General features: G+C 30.3%; 1 protein-coding gene across 1 annotated transcript in view; it reads left to right on the top strand.

Moving 5' to 3' along the window:
* Positions 1 to 4,505: 4,505 nt before the first annotated feature.
* The window catches only part of LOC126835912 (uncharacterized), a 70,378-nt gene continuing 55,858 nt past the window's right edge, over positions 4,506 to 19,025 (top strand). The window contains exon 1 of the mRNA XM_050568787.1: positions 4,506 to 5,015. The gene's annotated coding sequence lies outside the window, so the exon portion shown is untranslated. The remainder of the gene's footprint in view (positions 5,016 to 19,025) is intronic.

Below are 19,025 nucleotides of genomic sequence, written 5' to 3'. Positions count from 1 at the left end.
ATATTTAATTATTGTAATAGTGTAAATTTGAATGATTAATAAAGTAAACTGCCTTTGTGATTAAAAAAAATCTGTATGAATTTTATTATTTAAACTTGTTTATTAATAAATATCACTTGTTTTGATTTTTCGGAAAAACACGCCCACGGTTGTGTTTTACATGAAAAATCTTTATTTAGTTTACAAGCAAATAGTTTTTAAGCTAAATAATAATGTGTAAGCCTGTTGACCAATTAAATCAAGATGGAGTCTTGTACAAGTTAACAGTTGCCTGTAAATTTGTATAAGTAATTATTTTGTTTTAGTAAAAGCTTAAATGGTTTTAATATATTTTAGAGTATTGGTACTCTTTGTAACAAAATAAAAAGATATTCGGCACCTTATGTTTACATGAATTTTGCATTATGTGGCTACTGGTGTTTTTTTATAAGAATTATATAGAAACCTATTGTTTTGTCATTTTATTTACATCTAATACTTCTTTAAATAAAAAAAGTTTCTTTAAATCTCTGTTTGGTCGATTTTGAACAAATAGAATAGGTATTACAAAACAATACTTTTAGTTAACAAATATTTAACTACAATATGATTTTATATTGAATGTTTAAAAACTATATATTACCTATATAAGTATATAAGCTTAAAAAAAAACAATGTCACTATAATATGATAGATTTAACAAGTTCATACATAGTTATGAATGCATAACAATTATTTTGGCATCGACCAAGCTACAGCAACGCTCATTTTTTATTTATGTGATTTTTAAATGTTTATTTAAAAAAGGTATTTCGGTGACTATTAAATAAATTATTACCTAATATTTAAACTTCACCATGCTGATTTAATACGATATTGTACAACCAATCACGAATTTTCTGATAAAACCTTTTCTCTTCTAAATCCCGTTTTTAGTAATACGATATCTCCCTACACCCACAATAAGGGCGTATAGGTATTATTCCCCTCAAAATTAAAAATTTGACATTGGTAGGCGATTAGTATAAATTTATTTATTTACTATATAATTTTTAAGCTATTCAATTTATACTCAATTTATATTTAGGAATATTTGTTGCAAGTAACAAAATATAGACAGAAATTAGAAGTTATCTAAAATATGCAATGACTAGTAAGGCTTTTATACTTTTGTGCATTAAAATTGATAAGGCGTAAAGGAAATTTCCAATAGCCAAAGTATCATCTATTAATGTGATTACTAATGTATAGTTAATGTTTCAAATCTGTCTAGTAGGTATTATCTATTTCTAATTATATTTGTTGTTAAGAGGGCGTCGCACCGCCCATTTCTAAGGAGTAAAGTATAGGCAATTATTTACAAAATCTTAATTTAAAGGTTAAACTGTAATGTGTAATTATTAATTCAATAACTAGGACTTTATTTTGGTAGTTACCTTATTTTTTGGATTATCACAGCATCCTTAAAAACGATTTAAAAATGTTTTTTCATCTTAACTTGTTTAAGCAGACTGAAAATAATTGGCTTAATTTTGGTTTTAGTGTAAAATCACCCATTATAAAATTAAAAGAAAACATTATTCCGGAGGGCAACACGGTGCGTGTTTTTCATTATTCCAAGTATAACGCTCAATACATAGTTTAGAAATAATGACTATTTTAACATTTTTAAATGACTGTAACTTTTCAAAAAATGAATTTTTTTTAAAAAACGCACCGTCTTGCCCCCCGGAATATTGTTTTCTTTTAATTTTATAATGGGTGCTTTTACTCTAAAACCAAAATTAAGCGAGTTATTTTTAGTCTGCTTAAACATGTTTTTACCACTGAGAATGGTGGTGCGACGCCCTTTTAAATGTAAGAAGTATGATACATTTTTTTTTGTTGATGATTCCCAGTGTTATTACTGATGATTTAGACTTGTCTAAAATTACATTTATTTTTTGACCGTAAGAATGGCAACAAATTCAACTGCAACAAGCCACTACAAAATGTGACTTTCACAAAGTTCAAGTTGTTACTTGGCACTACCGAAAATGGCATGAACACCAATGGTGTTACACCATTGTTGGTGGAATATTTTTGGACACTTACGCGGTGGACATGTCGCTTAATATTACGCCGAACATAGTAATTTACGATCCTCTCTTGTTAATATATTTATATAGTATTATGTGTATGTGTAATGCATATAATATATATAAATTACCAATGTCTATAATGTTAAGTATTCTAAATTTTAAACACAATTTCCTCGAAATTCCTTTTTCCATACACGATAGAAAGAAATGTATTTCAACTTATTATTGTTGATATTTTATTTTAGTTTCTTACTAACTCTTCTAGATCAACCTAAAAAACAAAAATATATACAAAATTAAGTTTTGTTTGTAACAATTTAACTTTCTTTGATTTTTATAAATTTCAAGAGTCATAGTTTAATTCAAAATGTATTACAAATTACATGATTATTATAAAACAAATTTTTAAATAGGAAACATAGAACCAGCAATTCTTCCAACGGGAAGTGCATTAAGGACTTTAAAGTGTCGCCTAAGATTGGAAAATAAAAGAAATTCAGAAATATTTGACTGCATCAGAAATAATGAAAACCAAAGAAGATTTTAAAGGATGTTATAAACGTTATGGGTGATTTTTTTTTGCATTATCACATTGGTCATCAAACACATTTATATCGAAGTTATTACCATCATAATGAGCATTCACGATTAATTATTAACGCTGCTAGCAGTATTGTAAACAATTAAAACAATTGTAACAATAAAAAAACAACACGTTATACTTTTATATGAAGCGTTGTAAAAATACAAAGCTTTACATTAACTAATATACTTAGTGAACAGCACAGCAACGTAACAATTTTTTATTGGCTTTCAAAGTGGGTTAGTAATGAATAATGATGTTCCTCGACCAAAAGAAAATATTTGAGATCAGTCATTGGCGTTATTATCCACAGTCCACAATAATATAATGCTTCATATAATATTCGTCCCTTCAGGAATATATAAATGTTTTTGCTAGTTTGATATTAGAATATCTTTTTTTTTTTATTTATATTGACTTCCAAAATGTTTTGTAAGGATTAATGTCCTTAAACAGGTACTTCAACAGGTTTTATAGACTTTGAAGAAAATTTCAATGAAATTATAGCTACAGCAGAGACTGAAGACGAAGATCGTGAAATAATTGAGAGTAAATTTCAATTTCAATTACACGGACTAGATAATTACGATAATCTTTTTCTGTAATGGGCACAAGAGATATTTGAGAAAAGTAAACAGACGTTGCACGGAGGAGCTGGAATTAATCCAATGTATTTGCCCACTTTAGTTCTTCTTATTATTAAATGTGTTAAACTTCGCCATATTGGCCTAGATCAATTACCTTAATATTAGTATCATTGATCTAGACCAATATGGCGAAGTTTAACACATTTAATAATAAGAATTTGAATACACTTATCCTAACCTAATTATAAACTAATTGTGTTTGCATTGCAATTTTTATAAGACACATAACACATTTGTATACTATTGTATGTTTGTGGTAACTAATTTTATTCGATTTTAACATTATTCTTTTCGGTTGTTTAGAAAATTAATGCACTTTTAAGTTTGTACATTATTTCTACCCATACTTAAAATGTCCATTACAGAGCAAAGGATTATTAAAATATAATGTTATAGTATATTATGATAAAGGTTTAAATAAAATCTTTTTTATATTAAATGATAAAACATTTTATTTCGTGTATTTTAACTAAAAAATATTTTTTTAATATTTTGTCATGGTCTCATAGGGTAAGTTTATAATTTATAATTTGTTGGTGAATACTCATCTTCATGGTGTTTATTTGCAACATGATCACATACGTGAAATGGGGATGGACCTTGCAGACTATGATTATACTTAATATCATATACAATTATTTATAGGGACAATTATTATAATAATTGACAGTTGTTTATAACATTCGAAAAATGTTGCTGTATTTTAATATCAAATGTTTTTGGAAACATAAAAAAAAAATCGTTTGTTTTTTCCCGTTAGTGGACTAGAAAATGTGGTCTTATTTGCACTCATGTTGAGTCAAGTTAGACATGCGTCTAGTAACTAGTTTACCAAAAAAAAACGGAAACTTGTCGCTTTCTATTTTTTTTAATATATATAAAACGTAGTGCCTACATAACTAAGCAGTAAGTTAGTAGTAATATTATTATTATTTATATGAATGCTATGATATTTTCGAGGCAAGTCGGCGATGGTAGCGGATAGTGTGGGGAGCTACCTACCGGCAGTTACGGGTCGTTCGCCTTCGTATGGTGGCTCACCCTATTGACACAACTTTAACGCGTTTCCGCCGCCGGTCTCGCGGAAACCAAAAAGGGTCGGTAGTAATCCCAGTCGGCCAGCAGCATTTTAGCAGTAGAACACAACCGGTAGCGTTGGTGCAGTTATAGTTTTTTGATTTGATTTTTTTTTCGTTTTTTTTTTTTAATTTCCGATTTTTATCAATCTCCAAACGCATACCGGCGAATACTCGTACCCAATCGCACACACTATAACGCCCAACATTACTAATTGATATTTATATACTTGGAGTATAATAATAATAAGTAATCGTTATATTATATATACTCGTTAACTTAACTATATTATAAAAATATTTATACATATAAATTTATAAATTTATTTTTATTAAATACATGTATTAATTACGCGGTAATTTGCAAAATAGTTGTTTTTCATTTAGTGTTTTTAGTCGTTTTATTTTTTCTAATATTTGTTTTAGTCTTGATAACCGTATAGTATAACCGCAATTCCAAAAAATATTAAACTCGTTCGCGTTCGTTTGTTTATGTATCTTTAAACATATTAAAATATAGCGTTATATAACCATCTAAGCCACATCGTGCTACAGTAGTTTTTAGTTTCGATATTAGTGTGGTTCGTTAATCAACCCAGATTGTTAAAAAAAACCTGCCAGAGAAGCGGAAAAACCAAAAGCCATTGACGTAAGTAATTGTGTAGAGTAGTAACTTAGTTTTTGAATAGGTTTCAGTTGGAGTGTATAATATAAACCGTAGATAATATATCGTTGGTAATTAGAGCTTCCTGTTCCCATTGCACTTACCGTTAAGAGGATGCCAAACCACCCGTAATTTATCTGTTGAAAATGGTTTCGCGCGGGACAAACTTACAGAGATAGTATTCATTTAGCCTTGTCACAATGTTAAATTATGTAGAGAAGAACTTTATCTATGTCGTAGCGCTTTTTTTTCGATAACTTAAACAAAATCCAATATGTTAACTTATAAAAATTCATTTTTTTCACGTGTCTATTAAAAATTAACGAGTATTCATTGGGGAAAAAAAACGTTACTACAAAGATAATGATATCTACTATATTGTGTTGTACAAATTTGATAAATCTATTGTGAATATTGCCCTCATAAATTTGTACTGCGTAAATTTTGCGCAATTTAAAATTAAAAAAAAAAAAAAAATTGTAATTTTTCCTATAGAGATTACTTGGGATGGTCTGACACAAAAATAACAAACAGTTAGGCTCGTCATAAACGTTTTAATAAGAATACACTATAATTAAAGTTCTAAATAATATTTTGCAAACAATTGCCTATACAAAAGGTCTTTATAAATGGTTGATTAGCGTCCTCTTTAATGGAATGCGAAGAGACTGCGAACAACGTGTACCGATAGAAAAATATTGTTATAGAACTGGAATATATAATATTAAACAATCGATTAAACAAAATAATAATAGGCAACGTTATAGGCCAAACGTACTCGCAGCCCAGGGGCGCGTTGTGACTTGTGCGACGCACAAAAGTTACCTATGTTTATATTCATCGTGTGCCACCATTGGGGTCTTTTCAAAGAGTAGTTTCAAACACCCGGCAAATTTCGCTATACTCGCTGTTAATAATTTGGTATCACTATCGTCTATCACATTATTATAATATAATCATAGATACTACTACTGTGATGGCTTTGCCGTCATCTTTGCAGCCAAAACAGTATATTATTGTTATACATGCGAACGGCCGGAAATTGAAAAGTCGAGTAGGTATGAAAACGTTTTGGCAACGAGTCGATACTTTTAAAGTGGTTGGAAAAATAAAATTTAACGATTCACTAACCCCTAAACGTGCTATTTAATGTGGAACCTGATATATAATAATATTATTATTATTATGTGCTTATTTTCTATGTGCTATATTATGGGCAATTAACTTAGTACCAGAGCCTTGCGACGTTTGAAAATGTATAATGCTATATATGTATATATATAAGTATATATTTGCACGTTTTTAATAACTCATTTTCCCAAACAAGTACGTTTATGATATTTGTGCATTATGCCGTAGATATTGTAATTTTCCAAAACTAAATTGCTATTGTTATCTCTAAAACAATAATGCGTTTTTGTTGTTGTGGATATTATATACACGTCGTTTGAAAAGTTGTAGACTAGATTAATCTTGTTTATACCAACCGCACAAATGAAACGGCGTATTGATAATTATAAGAAATATTGGCTTTTTATAAAACAGTGTGTTTCATTATGTTCGAACAGTTATTATACTACAGTAGATATTAAAAATTGTTGTCATGCTAATGTTATACATTATTACAAAAATTAAAAAAAAAAAAAAGAATTAATAGTGGCTGGTATCACGATAGTCAGTCAATCCTTCCTTAGAGGAGCAGGATCCTATAATGACATAACAATTAAAACATGACATTGCACTAATCCAAAAATATATGAAAAAGAAATATTCAGAATAAACTATGAAGCTAGTTTAGCATTATGTTAGATTAAAATATATTGGAATAAACAAAAATACACATTCATAGCGGAGCTAAAAAGTTGTTGGTTTTACAATGATGTGTGTGTTTCTTTTAATTCAGCTCTAAGCTCGGTATAAAAAACGTAGACGTCAGTTGGAAGCAAGAGCGAATCCAAAATGAAGATGTGGGACAAGCAAAAAAAAATATGTAAACGTGATGTCATGTGTAAACGTCAAGGCTTTTCTTTTGATGTCAAATCTTTGTAGTTACAACGGTACGGCACCGAGTATAACGGCACTAGATTTAAAGGAAACGTTATTGTTTCCTAGCTCTCATATATTTGGTCATTCCTTATACAATCGAGTGGTTTAAATCATGTAAAAAATTTATTTTTTGTTTGCTATATGTTTTGCACACAAGTTATTCATTAATAAAGTAACAAAATGCATGCTAACGAATGTTGACTTTGTAAAATTATAAAATAACGAAATTCCCTTTTGCTCACTCAGAGAATAAACTTGAAATGCGTGTTGATTTTTGTTTGTTTTATGAAAATATATACTGATAGAGTCAGTTTTTGTGTAATAAGTAATTCATAATATTAGTCGACTATAAAAACTCGTATCTACACAAACTATCTATCAGTCTTCGGTAAAAAATATAACAGGTCGGGTGTTTTTTCAATTAACTGGACGTGACAGAATGAGGCTGTTATCGTTTTGGAAAACATAACCGTGTTTTGATGGATGATCCACAGTGTCGCATGCTTTTGATGTCGGGCTTTGCACAACAAAATTAAGGAAAAAGAAAAAGGTTGAACTTCACTTTTCAAAAAAAAAAAAGTTTATACGCTTTCCTTACAGGTGAAAGAGCTTTATAAATACTTACTTTTTTTTATTTTACAACTCGCTTGTGAACGACTTGTGTGTAGGTTATCGACACCCAGATAACGTTATGTTTAAATCAAAGTCAAGCGTCTTTTTTTAATTGAAAAATTATCTTAAAATCCCCAATTACTATTCGGTATGCGTTATACAAGGCTTACAACGACGTTTAAGATATAGAACTCCACTAGAAACACAACAAATTTAGAGTTGTTATTGTTATTATTGTTGCTCAGTCAACTTGATCGAAAAGTGAATTCTTATCCATAACCCGTGATACCGATCATTGTCATATGTTTCGACCCAATATCGTTTTTAGAAGGGTTATGCGGCGTAAAAAGACGTCAAAACAATTAAGAAGCGCACATCTCGTCAGACGTTTGATGGTATGTCTTGGTTAGAGGAGGAGGAATATATTTATCGTAAGTTGCTCACTTTCGAAAAAAATTTTACTGTGCTGCAAAAAGTTGTTTTTGTACAACTTAACAAGGGTGTATGAAGTTTTCACCCTCGAAATGTTGTCTACGAGTGACTTAAAGAGCCTACACCGCTTAATCCTAACACCTTTATAGGATTTGTACGTAGTCGTGACCTCTAAATCTTGCAGACCCGCATCACTTGCTAACGATACCTCGTTAACATGCCCTTACTATTGTTTAATTCATTACACACTCAACAGGAGAACTAATTATCAATAATTTCTACAAATTAATTATAAACAAATAATTTGTTAGTTATGACGAAAGTGAGATTAACAACTATTATCGGCAGACTAGTTAACAAAGAGTGTAACTCCAAAAAAATTAATTTTCAGTATGTTACACCATTTGAAAGAAAAAAAATGTATGCGTCGGCTGGTGTAATAACGAAAATATTGTGTGGTGTTTTTCTTTCATGAAATATGTGTAAGTAAATTGAATAAATTTAACGTTTTTTCTTAGTGAAAAATTTGGTATTTTGGAGTTACGCCCTTTCCTAACTATTTTTTTGTACTTAAAACCCATTCAATATAGTATTATTATAGTTCAATTTAGTCATTATATCAGTAGAACCATGGTATCAAGCAAATACATATTTTCTAAAAACGAAAATTAAACACACTGTCAACTGTTGTTTAGAAACAGGCGAAACAGATGTAACACAATGACACCTTAAAGTGGAATAATGGGTTTTAATATTCGCTTATGCTATATAGTTAATGCTTTGGAGGTCTTAATATCAGGTAGAAGAAAAATTAAACATTAATAATTATTAATCATCTATTATAATTGATAATAACCTGTTAACTATGTTAAACATTTTAAATTGGTTAATTTTTTAACAGTTATTAATTAATTTTTAACACACGGTTTTTAATCAATCTACGATTTGTGCAGTTTAACATAATATTATAAATTGACATAAAAAAAGATTATACAAATAAAAAACCAGAGAAAACCGAGAAATAATATTTGTTTTTATTGTATTTATTATAATATAATCGGTACATTTAATTTTGACTATACATTTGTTTATAAGAGTGTTCTTTTAAAATATATTGGGATCAAGCAATTTAATAGTTTATTCATTATTAAATTGTGTTGCATTACATTATAGAATCAGTAATATTTTATGATGTAGAACATATTTCATAACTAATTCTAAACTGGAAAGAAAACTGTATATCTTTGTTTTTATTCTTAAAGTGTTTTGAAACTCATGAAACTTTGGACAATATTATTATTTATTAGGAAATTCTCGAGAACTTGAGTGTATAAGTAGAGAAAGTTTTAGTATAGTATATAGTTTCGTATTATGTTGTATTTGATAAAAACTAGGCCTTTTTTCTAGTTACTAGTCTAATCATTGAACATTCGCCATTCTCACACCGTACAGAGTAAAAGAAATAAAAAACTTAGCTAACTTGTTTAAATTTGTTGGTGTCCTTCCGTGACGTTCTGGAAATCGCTGTGATTTTTCGTATGGCATTTAGTGAGTACTTGTTGATAAGACTAGTCGTTAGCTGTTGAATTCGTGTCGTTAGTATGCTTTACAATTGTCTGATGTATGACCAACAACACTGCAGTACGAGCAAACATTGATAGTGTACACATGATGTATACGCATTCGAATTAAAAAATTCTCCATTTTACATCGCGGCATTCTTTATATTAAAAGTATTTGCGCATCATGACATATTTAAGTTCAGTTAAGAGGAAATCGGCCATTACGCCACGGCTAGACAATTGCGCGAACAGCTGCCGCGTGGGGTCAACCGTTTCGTAATGTCATTTATCTTGCGGTGCAGGCGCACGGGCTTACTATGGTCATCTCCCTGCCTCTCCTCGTACCTCTATTTCTCTGCCCGGCTTTCAACCGGGTAATGTCTTCTCTCGGTTGATTCCGGGGCTAATCCTTTGAGGGCCCTAACAAATAGTATTGAGTAATAATAACGTCAAGATGTATTTGTAAAAGGGGCTTATCTTCTGAACGTGGTGGTAAAAAAAAAAAAAAAGGACCAAGATCATCGGTCAATGTGTATGATTCTTTTTTTTCGGTTGTCGGGCTTTTTGAATAATAATCACGATTGTTTTACACCATCCGTCTGTCGTTATCCAGACAATGACAACATAATATTAATACTAATATGGCATCTAGGCGAATACTCATACAGCATACTAATATTGTTACAATAATTACTATTGACCGGTCTAATTGAGTTGAATTTCGCTAGTGAATCCAACTAGAACGGACATCACTGACATGGGGTATATGTGTGAGCAATCTAAAAGCACCGCGGCTCGACCCGGAGTCAGTGGCGGTGGCGGAGTGGGTTCCAGTGACATCGATTTTCCGCGGCAGCTCGCTCTCTTTCTCCCGTCGCCCTGCTGGTTTTCCTTGCCCGGCGAGTTGGCCGCACGGCAAAGGTTCGGTTTGCTAATATGCGTACGAGGTGTGAACTGGGATTTAGACCGTAATGGGGACATGAGGGGTGTTCTATCAGATTTCGACGACTGCTGATTCAGCTTGACACGGTGCACTTACGTACAATTATACACACCACTGTTATTGTTGGACCCAAGTTAGAATTGCATTGAGCCGGACGGTAATAAAGCCGTCAACGTTGCGATATTCTCATCATTGCGAGTGTGTCTAAATCATAGTGCCCAAACGAACCGATCGAAGCTTTGAATATTATGAAGATTGTTGTTTTCAATAACTACATTGATATTATTATGTTCATAAAACGTATGTGAATACTGTTAGGTCGGGTGCAACAAGAGCTGTGCCGTGTTATCATGTACTTGCTAGTAATGCCTGTTGGCCGGTGAATTTGCTCTGTTGAGTTTATCAAAAAAAGTCTGCTAAATTTGGTTGGTGTCAATTAAAAAACGATTGGGATGCCGGTTGGCTTACTAAAATTGCTCTATTGAGCTTATCAAACTCTAAAATTAAATAATAATTCTTATAATGAAACAAAAAAACTCACAGACACTGGATCTGCATCCTGACCAGTCTGCAACTCTGATCAGAAAAAACAAACATTAAAGTAATACACACAATTATTATCATAACAATACTGACAACTGATAAATTAAAATGAAAACATGAGATCACAACCCTTTGTTTAACAACACTTTAAGAATAGACAAAATAATTTATGAATTTTAACAACCTTTTTTAACTTTTCTGTAAGAACTCACCATCAACATTATTAAAATATATCCACAAAAACTAACAATAACAACAGCTGGGCGGCCAAGGAAGAGGTACAACAGGTGTAGCGACCAAGCGGCTGCGGCAAACATTGTCTCCCAAGTACCATCATTCATTGATAACCGCGAGGCTGATAACAACGCGGGTACTGTGGGTATTAGTCAGGACGCTACAAATAGAAAAATCATACATATTATATTCATTATTGTTTCAAACATATTCACCGACATTCCTTTTCGAGTGACCAACAACTAAGATAAAACTATATATCATGTATTGTGTGCTAATATATTATAATGATTCGGCATAACTCATAAAACATACTTGGATTTTTAAATAATTCCGTCATAATTGACTGTTTTTATTTTTTTGAAAATCTTGAGAGTAAGTGGGCAAATGTAAATTTAGAGTTTTTTAAATTTTCGTTTTGTTCTGACGAATTTCGCTTTTATTTTTAATTTATTGTATTTTATCGCTAAAAACCTCACAGGTTGGGAAATTAAACACTCCAGTTGATGGATGCGTTGCGTTTTTCCAAGACGGCCATCGCTTGTTTTTTAAATGTTTTTTTCACAGTTTCAACGTTATACATTGTTTATTTATACACGTATAGAGAATTACGGCTCGAGATTAAAATACCAGGAAAAAAAAACAAACAGCGAACCATTTTTCATCGCATTCGTTCCCGCGTCTTTGGCGTTATTTTTATTTATTGTTTTTTTTTTAAACATTTCACAAACCAGATGATACCTACACGCGCTATCCTGCTGTATCCTGCGGATTGCGCCGGCAAATTAAAATACATAGTGGAAATTCATACTTGTGCCGGTAAAACAACAGAAACTCCGACATTGCGTTAGTCTCTTTATGTTGGAGTTTTTCAATATTATTTTGTGGTAAATTTTTACGGCGGTGGCATACACCGGAGGCACTTAAATCCGACTTAATTAGATATATTGATCGCGCCGAACTTGTTGTTCTGTTCTTTTTCCTAATACTACAATACAGCAGCACACACACATACACATATTATACCTTCCGCTTTATACCTTGTTTGTGTCTTATATTGACCACGGTACTACACTAAGAAACGTTTTCAGTATGGGATAGATCATTAAGATCGTGTACAGTCGTCGATCGGGACTATTACTTAACCATATCATTTTAGATAACTATTTATTGTTTCACTATTCATACAGCCGTAGCATTTTTACTGAGTTTTATTTTCTCTCTTTACAATATACCTTTATTTACTCTTACCCTTACTCTTTACAGTGTATAATTTTTTTCTTCAACTTCTTCCATATAAATGTGATTGGTCAACCAATTATATTTTTTAAATATCTGCTATTTTTCGATCCATTTTCCATTATCTTTACCTATATATATTAAGTTCTCTTACCCGTTTTACTATGTCATTATTTTTTCTCCACCTTTCATAATATATTATTAAACTATTCAATCTTTTCTCTCACATTTTTCCTGATATTTACACAGCTTCTAACCTACCTCTTTTATACTTATTTTTTCTAATTTTCGGGACCATTCATAAGCTACATTTCATGTATTTTTTAGCTCTGTTTTATTTTCCAAAGTCAGTCAAATTATTGCAGTCAGTCTTTGTTCTACGTTTTTATTTTTATCCACATTATTCTGATCTATAAAAAATTGTTGCTGTTACAATCTTTCTATAAACCCTGATAACAGTTTTTCTGGTTGGTATCCTTTTATCATGTAGAATAAATGAAAAGTCCGGTGCAAAATCAACCGGATATGTCTATATTATGGAATTATTTAGGACGGCCAAAAGAAAATCCACTATCCCATTTATTACTATTATCGGAGAAAAATTGGTTTTGTAATATCTTTGTAGGTAATAACTAATAGTCCGATTTTACTGATTGATGCACGAAAATGTAAAATAATTTTGATAAAAAGTAGACATACCGGTTTTTTCACCGGAACCTTCAAATGATACCTTCAATCCATTTTATCTTTCTAAATTTCTATTTAATCTATGTGCTAAAAATAGCATATAAATTGACAAACAACCGAAGCGACATCCAAATCTAAACTGACTACATAGTACCATATAGCGCCGTATATGCAAATTCAAAATTGTAATATACATATTAGTATGTATAATGTTTACCTATACTGTGATAACCACTACGGTATGAGCCAAGAGGAATATATTATTGTTAAATATGTTAATATTATATTTGATCCCGATAATTTAGAATGAATAATTTATATAACACACTCAACAAAGCTAAATGCGTTTGATATTATTCAAAAAACTTTAGTAGCTTTACGATTGGGCAGCGTATGAATATGGTAATTATAATATTAGTATGAGATTGAACTATTGAATTCAGATTTTTATTAATTTATAATATATAATTATGGTTATTTAAAGTTTCATACTTGGTTTTTAATATAAATAAATGCGTCATTCCATTATAAAATATAAATATTATACATTGTTACTATAATCGTCTGTTTTCAAAAATTAAACGGCAAATTGTATAGTTTTTTACGGTAATTGCAAAGAAAACTTCTTTAAAAATGTAAGATAGATAAAATGAAAATTTTGTTACTATATGCTTACTATATTAAATAACACAAATAGTAAAAGTGAAAACTAAATTTTAGTGTTCCTATGTTTTTTGTGATGTACTTGAGGTCGTTAAAAATAAAGTGGTATAACCGTATAAGTAATTATTTTTTTAATGTTGGTTTATGTGTAAATGACCAAAAATTTATTAAAATTTTCTATCATTTTAAAAATTATTTAAATAAATTTACTTAAAGTAGGCTCAATGAAATGCGTTAATAACTTGCTTGTCGCTGCAAAAATTGAAAGAATAAGTTTACCAACTACTAACTAATGTTTTTTTTTTGTATACTTATTTTATTGATACTGTATTTGTATTTATTTGATAATTGGCTAGGTTAGGCAACTTTCGGACAGTCAGATTTCAACAAAGGTTGTGTCTCTCTTCATTAGTATTAATGATAACTAATAGGTACTCATTTCCCGATTTGTTTATACGAGGCTCGACAACAATAAAGCAGACAAGCTGAAGACTTACTAGCGAGAAACGTACATTTCAATGGATTTTAAAAAGTTTTATGGCTGTGCTTTGCTATGTACCTACATTGAATTCACACTTTGAACTTTTTGTAGGTAAACTGTCGTAGAATGAAGAAATGTGCTAAAATATACATACATATTTAAAACCCGAATTTTGAAATGAACTAAAAATGTATTAATAAATCAACGATTGTTTAGAGATTTATATTAAATAACCACCAACCGTCTTGTAGAACTTTTAATGAAGTCTCACATTTAACACATATGGTATAAATATATATTTCATTTTGACTGTCGTCAGGAAATCGCTATGTTGGATATAAAAGACATGTTTCGTTATATCAAAGAATATCCGGCGTTGAACATAACTATATGTAACTAAAAAAGCACTATACAATTTTAAATGATCAAAATATCATGTTTTATTAAGAATATCTTTAATATGTATTCCATATCTTTTTATAAGTGACCTATTAATAGAAATTCAAATATAATATTATACATAACATAAATCCGATTATATTAGTGATCGAATCGTGTACGAGACTTCGAGTTAATTTGACAGCGTCTCTCTGCTGTCTATAGGCGTGGTTCATATAGATAGTTTTATTAAGCTGTTTTAAGTGTGTTATACATGTGATCTGTAACTGAAGACAGAATTTATGATGTAACGCTTTCCTATTTGTGATGAGGTACTGTGTTTAACAAGATAATTTAATAACTTAAGTTTTTTTCCACCTCCTAATAAGTTATGAGTTATTTTGCTTAGGTACCTACTGCTCCAAATTCGTACACTCGTGTTTTTTTAGTGAGAATGCAGCTTTTCTGGGTCATGACGAAAAAATGTAGGCAAACGTGTTTTCAAAAATAAGTTAGTGTCAAAAACCTTTAAACTTGTTGAACTCCGTGGACAAGAAAACAAAGTCAACAGGAGCGCAATGGGGGAATAAAAAGAGACCGTAAGATGATAGGACTGCAACAATTCGTTGGAAATATTACATTGGGCGTAACTTGTTTGTGCATTTGTTGCTCCTCACTCCATGGTAGTGCTCAGACAGCAGAAATATCGTCAAACTTTTTTCTTTCTCACTGGCATTCACCATTCTGTGGCCCGAGTGGTCATTATAACGAAAAATAAAACTACATGTATGAAATTTGGAAAAATCACCACACCAGAGAATGCTCAAAAGACAAAGCAAGTCCTGCCGAATATGATTTATGTGACAGCTATCACATTGCCAATTTCAAGGGCTGTCTTATTTACCAGTTTTTTCTAAATAGAAAAAAAACCGGCTAGCATTCTTCACGCTTATAATATAATGCTAATATCTTTCAATCTTCGTCCCAACCCAATCCTGAAACATACGCTAACGCTATGATTTCTTCTTCTTTCTCTCCAATATCCTATCCCAACACATTTCCGATTTCAAAGCAATTATTAACTCACACCAATTAACATACACTCCTCTCTCTAAAATGTAATCTACATAGTTTCTTTTTTTCTTTCCTTCCTCTATATAATTTTATTTATTTTAATTTTGTATTTAATTGTATTAACTTAATTTAATTCATATCATTAATGTATTATACTTTATGCATAGTAGTTGTGTTTTTATTTGTAAAATTGTTTAAGCGAATGCTAAAAAAAAAAAAAAATAAAATCCGGTTTTGCTCAAAGAAAAATTAATAACTACAAAGAGTTATATCTGATAAAAATATTATTTCCTACTGAAGTCTGGAGGTACGCCAATTCACTATCGCCGTAAATCGTAATACTATTTGATAATATAATTATATACCTTAGTTTTTATCTTTTATACGTTTTTGTATAAGTTGTATGAATGGCATACTCCATAATCGTTTTACTTTGATCCTGTATTTGAAATCCTACTTCAAAAAACAACAGATAGCCGACTTTTTTCAATACATTTAGCGAGTAATACAATTACTAACCCCGTCTATAGTAGATTATCTATTTTAACATTTTCAAGCTGTTAAATAAAAAAAAAATACAAACAAATATGATAAAAGAGATATTGTATTAAATAAAAAACAGTACAACTACATTATAATGCAATACATTTTATTTAGATATTTCGAAAAGGTAATTTATAATTTTTAAAACAGCAATTGAAATCTTGCATATGTTCGTACAAAAATACTGAATTATAAAAATGTCTTCCTCGCGGAACCACTGTAAAACACATCATCGCTTCTCTGATCGTGGCTCTTAGTCGAAACTACTTCATTTTAAAACAGATGTCAAGTTGAATTACGTAGGAGTTGATAACTCGACTGGGAATGACAAGGAGAACTATGTCGGTATATATGTTATATGGCTGTGTAGACTGCTGTATCACTAATACATTAATCTTTTCTACTACAAACTTGTGTACGGGGAAAAGTTATCTTGTGTTTGTTTCCTTTTTAAAAGGAGTTCGTTCAATTCCCCGTTCATTCAAAAAGAAATAAAAGCTTGTTACAGTTCCTTCATACTCGTATCTTATTAAAAGAAGGAACTCATTCTAGATCCAGTTCCTCAAAAAAAAAGTCTTTCTTCTTTTCTTTTTTTTTATTGAACTAAGTTCTTTGAAAAGTTACAGTTTTTAAATAATTACTTTATATTAATAAGGTTAGGTAAAAACTATATTATCTGATTTGCTTACAAGAGGTTTTTAAAAAGTGATGACTGAGCAAGTATCAAAGAGGTTCTCTACTAACGACTTACAAGTTGAAATTAAATAGATATTGAAAACATATATAATATAAAGAATTAAAAATTGATACATTTGAATTATTATTATAAAGAAAAAATGGTTAGTACCATCATACCAGTGGTCGCTACTTGTGGAGAATACAGCTAACAGCCATCACGTTAGTCCAATAAAAATATCTCTAACAATATAACATTTACCTTATTGTACCACGAATATTATTTATGTATAAAACAGCAGTTTCTTCAATCTTCCTCAGAAAAAAAATAGTATAAATATTTTAATAATCGTACATTATGTAATAATTCTCTTCGCATAATGTCATAATAATATATGATTAATGCTTTCATAAGTGATAGTACTATTAAATACAAAACAGATTAAACGGATTTTATTCCAGAAGGACAAACTTAATTTGTTATGGGATCTCACCAAGCGAACAGTTATTCAATTATATTATTAAGAAATCAATGACTAATTGGCCAACTACTATTTATCCAGCACATGATAATCAAGAAGTTAAAATAATGTCGTTAAGGCCTGGTTAGAATAGTTGTAGCAGAAAATATGTTCTTGGTTTGTAAGTATAATACTGTGATGAATACAGCTGAGTAAAACAAAATTTGCACACCACGTACTTTTTTTAAACTTGATATTACAAAATATAGTTTTATACAAATCGATTAATTTCGTTTTCTTCCTGCTATAACATAGATTTGTCAGACGATTTACAATAATATATTCTTGTATAGTACATAATGTGTTACATTCAAAAATTAATTAAATAAAATTCGGAGGTATTACTTTTAAACTGAGGTTGTAATACGATATTGTGAAGACTGCTATTAAACTATTAATACATATTAAAGTGGTTTTAACTGCACTAAAATTAAATGTATTAATCTTAATAAGAAACTTTTCGACAACGGTTTTTATTGGGTAGGGAAAACGAGTTCATTTATATTGTACTTACATTATTGGTTAAATTTTTCAACACAGGTAAAATCATCTGCAGGGTATAATAATTCTTAATTATAATGCAATAAAAAAAGTCGTAAAGGGCGGATAGATACTTGTTGAACGAGAAAACTTTATAGTTTATTATAGTAAAAAAACCAACAATAGGTAAAATTATATGTAATATTATGTCGATTAATCTCCTTTATTGTTGCCCCGCCTTAGTCGAAGTTAGCACATTGTTTTTTTTTTTTTGTACGTTTTCCCTATCTCGGTTAGTTTCTTTTCCGTACATCGCCTTTATCCAAACTGCCGTTATTTCTTATGGTCGTTGACGTTAAAAAACGAAGACGAAGACGGCTTTACCAGGGCGAATTTCATTAACGCTTTAAATGTCGTCGGTGTCATTTCGCCGTTTATCACCTCTTTGTTGTCCAAAAAAGTTGTGTACTCTTGTAAAAGTACACAAACGTCTAAACAAAGCTAACTGTATTATGATATAACTAGTGTTTAATGTTGTTGCAGTTTGTATTTACTCGATCTCTTGGTAATATTTTTGTCTGAGACTAATATTTGTACACAGCGAGGACAACGCTCGAGACGATATCAATCATATTATTCATTATGTCGGCGTAGCGGGTGGCGTTGAAGGTTTTCAAAAACATGATAAATTATTATACTATATTTTTTTTAAACGTGTATTAATCTTTTCAATTATAGTCTACTTTAATACACAGTATAAATGCAAACTATAATACAGTAATTAAAATAACAGAATAGTCCAATATACATTGTTTTCTTTTTTTGGGAGTATTCTAATGGGGGTGTTACAACTTACAATGAATGGTTAACTTAGTTTAAGGG

This window comes from Adelges cooleyi, unplaced genomic scaffold (assembly GCF_023614345.1).
Source record: "Adelges cooleyi isolate 19-005CV unplaced genomic scaffold, UGA_ACOO_1.1 ACOO_flye_CR_arks_rails_tigmint_CR_PRNA_23, whole genome shotgun sequence".
Classification (NCBI taxonomy): Eukaryota; Metazoa; Arthropoda; class Insecta; order Hemiptera; family Adelgidae; genus Adelges; species Adelges cooleyi.
Note: the sequence above shows the minus strand (reverse complement) of the source record. Positions and strands in the feature narration are given on the sequence as shown.